Source organism: Xenopus laevis, chromosome 4L, assembly GCF_017654675.1.
Source record: "Xenopus laevis strain J_2021 chromosome 4L, Xenopus_laevis_v10.1, whole genome shotgun sequence".
In the NCBI taxonomy this organism is placed as follows: domain Eukaryota; kingdom Metazoa; phylum Chordata; class Amphibia; order Anura; family Pipidae; genus Xenopus; species Xenopus laevis.
Window position 1 is genome coordinate 72,081,682 of NC_054377.1, and position 7,110 is coordinate 72,088,791.

At 38.6% G+C, this 7,110-nt stretch overlaps 1 protein-coding gene across 3 annotated transcripts in view; it reads left to right on the plus strand.

The window, feature by feature from the left end:
- The first annotated feature begins 712 nt into the window (after positions 1–712).
- Positions 713–7,110, plus strand: part of ssx2ip.L (synovial sarcoma, X breakpoint 2 interacting protein L homeolog) — a 22,544-nt gene continuing 16,146 nt past the window's right edge. The window contains exons 1-2 of one of the 3 annotated variants that reach the window (XM_041589233.1): positions 713–877; positions 7,085–7,110. The exon at positions 7,085–7,110 is cut by the window's right edge and continues 98 nt beyond it. The gene's annotated coding sequence lies outside the window, so the exon portion shown is untranslated. 3 annotated transcript variants of the gene reach the window in all.

A 7,110-nucleotide genomic window follows, 5' to 3' on the forward strand; every position in this document is an offset into this window, starting at 1 on the left:
TAGTTAGGACAAAAATAGTTTACATTTTTTCTATGTCCCAAAAAACACTGGAATCTTTTACTTTTTACAGGGTGATAGGCTGCAATAAATCGTAAAAAAATTTTTTGGGGTACCCGGCTTCCCTCCTACATTTCCTAACATATGGCATATAAACTATACACTGGGCTAATGTTTAGGGCAATATAACAACTCTATTTTATTTTATTAAGGTTTCAGGGGCTTGTGTAGTGTATTGTATTTGCTGCAACATTCAACTTTAACTTCCCACCAAAGCTGGCGCAACTTCGCAAGCGTTCAGTGCCCTGGACACAACTTTGGATTTTTGTGAATTAGCGTTGTCCTGGCGAATCTACACCTGGTGAAGTGTTGCGATGTGAGTGAAGCAGTCGCTGGTGCAATTTCGGAGGTAAGTAGATTTGCCCCCTGGAATCCAGAAATAAACCCTGAGAGCAAGATCCAAGGGGCTGGGAAGCAACATGTTGCTCACAACAATAAATTACTTGTTTATGACAATATTAAGAGCTGAGGTGGCAGCAGAAATTGCTAACAACCATCAGGGGGGGGAAGCCATTTTTTGCCCATGATAAAAGCAGGAGCAGAAAGCAGACACAAACTACCCTGTGTCAGCACCTACTGCCGTGCCCTACCCTGATTCGTCCCTCCCCCCTGAAGGTGGCAACATTTAACGTCACTGCTTATATACCTGTAGTTTGACTCACAGTCTCGCGAGATGAGATTTGTGATGTCTGCTGCTGCTGTCCAGAAGGAGTCAAGGAGTTAGACGCTAACAGCACTGCGGGACTTTTAAATAGCGGTGTGGTACTGCGTGCTGTGTGAGGAACAGCGGGAGTATCCCGGGAAACAAACTGTGGCTATGGTATGGAGATATATATATATATATATATATATTTGTTAAAGGGGTAGCTGTGATTTTATGTTTCGTTATACAAAACTATATGTGGAATCTCTGGGGGAAAAAAAAAGCTTGCACCTGTCGTTGTTGTGTTTTTTTTTTTGTTTTTTTTTTAAGATTTATTTGTAGATTCGTTTCCTGTGTCTTTGTTGTCCTTTTAGCTATAAAACTGTTTATGATTTTTCTTAATCGTTGACGAAAGGATCGGCTTTTGTAAATGAGTTGGCGATGACTAGAGCAGCCTGTACAGCTCTCTGCGACATGGGGCGGGGTGTCGCTGCTGCTGGGAACAATCGCATTGACTTTCTCAACTGCTACACGATTCCCCATCCATTATGGCTTGTCGGCTGGAGTGTTGAACTGAGTACTTGCACTTCATTTCCATATAGGGGCCCCATGTATAATTCTCCTCATGTAACTGGTGGGGATCCACTACAGGTGGCACTGATCTGATCCTAGAAAGGAAGGCCCACATTCTTGGCAGTTAAAGGGTTAACCCAGTTGCAGCTTACTGAGCTGTGTTCCGAAAATTGCGGTGTCCATTGTCACATGACTCCTTGCAGCCTGCACAGAGAGCTGAATATAATTTACTCCCCTGTTGCAGCAAAAAAAAAAAGTTAGATGAACTCCATGGGGCAAATTTACTAAAGCGCGAAAAATGCTAACGCTAGAGCAAATTCGCCTGCGTGACGTCATTTCATTACTTTGCCGATTTACTAACGGGCGCTGGCGTAAATTCGCTAGCGAAGTGGACCTACTCTAGCGCTACTTCACACCCTTATGCCAGGCGAAGTTGCGCTATGGTGAAGGGACGTAACTACGCTAATTCACTAACTTGCAAATTTTACTGAACGTTACCTCTTGCGCCAGACTTGCCTTCGCCACCTCAGACCAGGCGAAGTGCAATAGAGTAGATTGGGCTTGCTTAAAAAAAAATTGACATTTTTTCTAAGTCCCAAAAAACGCTGGTGTATTTTCCTTTTTTAAGGGTGATCGGCTGAAAAAGATCTAAATTTTTTTGGGGTACCCTCCTTCCCCCCCCCCTTACATTTCCTAACATATGGCAACTCAACGATACAGTGGGCACATGTGTAGGGCAATAGAACACCTTTATTTTATTTTTTAAAGGGGTCCTGGGCTTAGTAGTAGTGTAATGTATTTGCTGCAACATATACGTCCATTATATTTTAACTTTGCGTATGCAAATTAGGCATCGCTAGCATAACTTCACTTTCGTTCGCCTCCCCGAGTGCAACTTTGCATTTTAGTAGTGAATTTGCGTAGCACTGACTAAACTACGCCTGGTGAAGTGCGTCGAAGCTGGCGCAACTTCGGATGTTAATGAATTTGCCCCCATGACTGGCCAACTTGTCTTTCTGCGTCTGAGAATTAATTCCGTTCTGATCCAGGGGGTCTGGACTATATGCTTGTTTATTAATGACCTGGCGGTGGGCATTGAAAGTACTGTTTCTATTTTTGCAGATGATACTAAATTGTGCAGAACTATAGGTTCCATGCAGGACGCTGCCACTTTGCAGAGTGATTTGTCTAAATTGGAAAACTGGGCAGCAAACTGGAAAATGAGGTTCAATGTTGATAAATGCAAGGTTATGCACTTTGGCAAAAATAATATAAATGCAAGTTATACACTAAATGGCAGTGTGTTGGGAGTTTCCTTAAATGAGAAGGATCTAGGGTTTTTTTTGTAGATAACACCTTGTCTAATTCTGGGCAGTGTCATTCTGTGGCTACTAAAGCAAATAAAGTTCTGTCTTGCATAAAAAAGGGCATTAACTCAAGGGATGAAAACATAATTATGCCTCTTTATAGGTCCCTGGTAAGGCCTCATCTGGAGTATGCAGTGCAGTTTTGGACTCCAGTCCTTAAGAGGGATATAAATGAGCTGGAGAGAGTGCAGAGACGTGCAACTAAACTGGTTAGAGGGATGGAAGACTTCAATTATGAGGGGAGACTGTCAAGGTTGGGGTTGTTTTCTCTGGAAAAAAGGCGCTTGCGAGGGGACATGATTACACTTTACAAGTACATTAGAGGACATTATAGACAAATAGCAGGGGACCTTTTTACCCATAAAGTGGATCACCGTACCAGAGGCCACCCCTTTAGACTAGAAGAAAAGAACTTTCATTTGAAGCAACGTAGGGGGTTCTTCACAGTCAGGACAGTGAGGTTGTGGAATGCACTGCCGGGTGATGTTGTGATGGCTGATTCAGTTAATGCCTTTAAGAATGGCTTGGATGATTTTTTGGACAGACATTATATCAAAGGCTATTATGATACTAAATTCTATAGTCGGGCAGATTTTTCGAGGTGAATTTTCGAATGAAAAAAATTCAAATTTTGAGCTATTTTTGTGTACTTCAACTAGGGAATAGTCCAAATTCGATTTGAAAAAAATTAGAAAATTAAAATATTGAAATTTATCATGTACTGTCTCTTTAAAAATTCGACTTTGACCATTTGCCATCTAAAACCTGCCAAATTACTGTTTTAGCTTGTGGGGGACCTCCTAGAACCTACTTGGAGTCAATTGGTGGACTTTGAAAAATCAAAGTGTTTTTTTTTTTGGAAAAACTTCAAATCGAATTCGATTGAATGCGATATTCCTTTGATTCGTATTTGGCCGAAAACTTTTTTTCAATTCGAAATTCGACCCTTGATAACTATGCCCCTTAGTATAGATATGGGTATATATAATTTATGTGAAGGTATGGAGAGGTGTATGTATAGATGCTGGGTTTTCATTTGAAGGGGTTGAACTTGATGGACTTTGTCTTTTTTCAAATCGATTTAACTATGTCATTATGCTCTATACAAAGCTAGACAGCTTGAAAGTTCAAAAGGCATTCCGCAAGTTAATAAATATATTCATAATAAAGATAGAAGCACTCCTAATATTACAGTGAAATGCACAGTTTGTCTTTTCTTCTGTGGACCCTGTGAATGATTAGCCTTAATTCTAAAAGAAGCCCAAAACCTTGTTATTGTGTTCTGAAAAAACTTTTGTATTAAAAACATTAAGGGGCAGATTTATCAAGGGTTGAATTGAAAAATCTAATTTTTAAATTCAAATTTCGAGCTAATTTTAGTGTACTTCGTATAGGGAATAGTCCAAAATCGAATTTGAAAAAAATTCAAATATTGAAATGTATCGACTTTAACTATTCGCAATCTAAAACCTAGAACCGATTTGGAGTCATTTGGTGGACTTTAAAAAATCAAAGTTTTTTTTTTTTTTTTTTGGGGAAAAACTTCGAATCAGAATTCGATTTGAACGATCGAATTCACCCGAAGTTAAAAAATTTTTGGTTGGTCTTTTTTTATCCAAATTTTGAGTTGATGGGAGTTTAAAATATCTCCCATCAACTTGAAATTCGCCCCTTGATAAATCTGCCCCTAGGTCAGACTGAAATGGTACACAGTAGTTTTATTAAAGGGGTGGTTCACCTTAAAGCTAACTTACATATGTTGTGGAATGACCAATTCTAATCAACTTTTCAATTGATTTTCATTATGTATGATCGCATTTGAAATATTTACATTCTTCTGACACTTTTCAGCTTTCAGTTAGGGTCACTGACCCCATCTAAAACACAAATACTCTGTAAAGCTACAAATGTATTGGTAGTCCTATTATTTTATTACTTCTATCTATTCAGGCGCTTTCCTATTCATATTCCAGTCTCTTATTCAAATCAGTGTATGATTGCTAGGGTAATTTAGAGCCTAGCAACCAGATTGCTAAAATTTAAATCCTGAAAACCAGTTGCAGATTGTCTCAGACTATCGCACTCTACATCATATAAAATGTTAATTGAAAGGGGAACAGCCTAATAAACGTTTCCAGTGCTTTTCATTAGGAATGATTAATAGTATTAGAAGAAGGTAAATAATTCAGACACTTTTCAGCTTTCAGATAGGAGTCACTGACCCCATCTAAAAAAACAAATGCTCTGTAAAACTACAAATCCCTACTATTTTATTACATCTATATTTTCAGCTCATATTCATATTCAAATCAGTGTATGGTTGCTAGGGTAATTTGGAAAACCAATTGCAAATTGTCTTTACTTTCTACATGATAGTAAATGCTAATTTAAAGATGTACAACCCCTTTAAATGTTATCTGTGTAAACCTTATTAAATGTTGTATTGTTTAATGGTGCTGTACTGGCAGTGTATGAATGTCATACAGCACTTCTATAAGAATAGCTTGTAGAGAAGATACTGTTTCCCTGTAGCAAACTGTAGTCATTCTAAATCCTTGTGCAAGGGAGAGGCCCTTGCTGGTGTTGTGCTTAGTGTAATCTCTTTATCATACAGTGCAATATACTGTGTGCTGTAGAAGACTTCTGTGTTTTTTCTTTCATAAATGTTTGTGTATTTGTTACTTTGTATTTGTGTATCAATGTAACATTTCTAAATTAAACAGGTTTTAATCTTTTAATTGTAATTGGTGTAGAAAGCAGTACCTGCACTGGTGCATTGTGACTCCTGAAACTATGTTACAGAACCAGCTAAATCACAGACTTGGAGGATAATTGGCTTGATAATTCAAGAATCAATACTGCTTTCAGTTTTAGCAATTTACAGGGTATGCATTTGAAATCACTTTTACATGTTCATGTCTTTCTACACTAAAACAAAAGACAGAACCGGAGTCTGCCTTTAATCGTGCCCAGCCATCTGTATAGGGGATTAGAAGAACAAAATGTAGCAGCTTTAAGTGGCTTTTCTCTTGTTACTGGACATCTATCTATTTATGGAACAAATCTTTCCTCTCTGACATCCTTAATCCAAAGGAAGATGCAAAACACACGCACCTGCTATTAAAGGTTGAAAGAGAAATCTATTTATCATTTAAATGGCAACCAGTAGGGTTTATTATCACGTGCTACTATAGACATACAGTCCTGTCCAAAGATAATTTCAGAAGTTCATAAACCGATGAGATCATGAAATGCACATTTCTGTGGGCTCAATAGAAGCTTTTCCTTTTTTTAAAAAAAAATGTATTTATTTATTTTTTGCAAAGTCACTCGGTAAAGAAGTTGTAGACTGCCAATACCTAGCTTTTGACCTAAGGGCAAGGTCACGTGTGGCATTCTTATGTAGCGTTCTTAAAAACACATGGTCGAGTCTAAATACCCCAATGAAACTACACACGATAATATGCAGTTTTTCCGCCTTTAGTTTTCTTTTCCCAACATGCATTTCTGTTGTTCCTTGTTCCCCACAATTGCACTCTGAAGAGCAAACTTAAAAAAAGCCACGTGGAAAAGCAGTTCACATGCAAAATGTAGCCGTACTGATCGTCGATATGCAACGTAACCAGTTACAATGCCCCGAATGCGATCCATCTCATGAGAGTTTGGGCGTCATTGAATATACACAGTGTATTTCCGAACCTTCAGATCCCATAGAGTTCAATAATATGGCGTTTCCTTATCGTTACTGTTGAAAAACGCAAATACTTCTGTTGTGTGGCGGATGTTGAATCGCAATTGATCCGTGGGAATTGCTATAGTGCATATTCCATTACTTGCAGTAATTTACACTCGGCTGCTCGTTTTTAAAAAGCCATGTACCTTGCCCATAGGCTAGTGCCACACAGAGGCCAAAATATTCAGACCATTTTCAGCCCCTGAGCGAGCAGTAACTTCTTTTTGTATCTTGTTGTGTTGGTTCCAACATGCGACTTTGCATTTCACGCCCAAATCATTGCAGTCTGTTTGCACCAGGGCTAACACAATGGTACTGGATGTGAAAATAAAAGAACGCTGCTGCCGGTTTATTTCAGCCCACTCCCCCTTTGTGGCAGTAGCCTAAGCAACCCTAGTACTGAATTTGGTATGAAGTGCACTGGCAGGGCTATAGAGCACTTTGTTTCTCTGTTGACTGTGATCGAGCAGATGCTGGCCAAATTGGGGGAACAATTATTTGATAGGTGCCCTTTAATTTTCTAATCTCCGTAGTGAGGATGAATGGAGTGGGGTACTTTTTTTTTTTTTTTTTTTTTTTTTTTTGCGATGAATGGATTCTGTCACACCTACTGTAGTACATTAAACTGAATGCAGTTAGTTCAATGCTAAACGCTATAGTGTACAGAATTGGAAAACTAACTTGTGTTTTTGTTTTTTTTTTTAACTCCAGGATATGGCTGTTTGACTGTATTACCT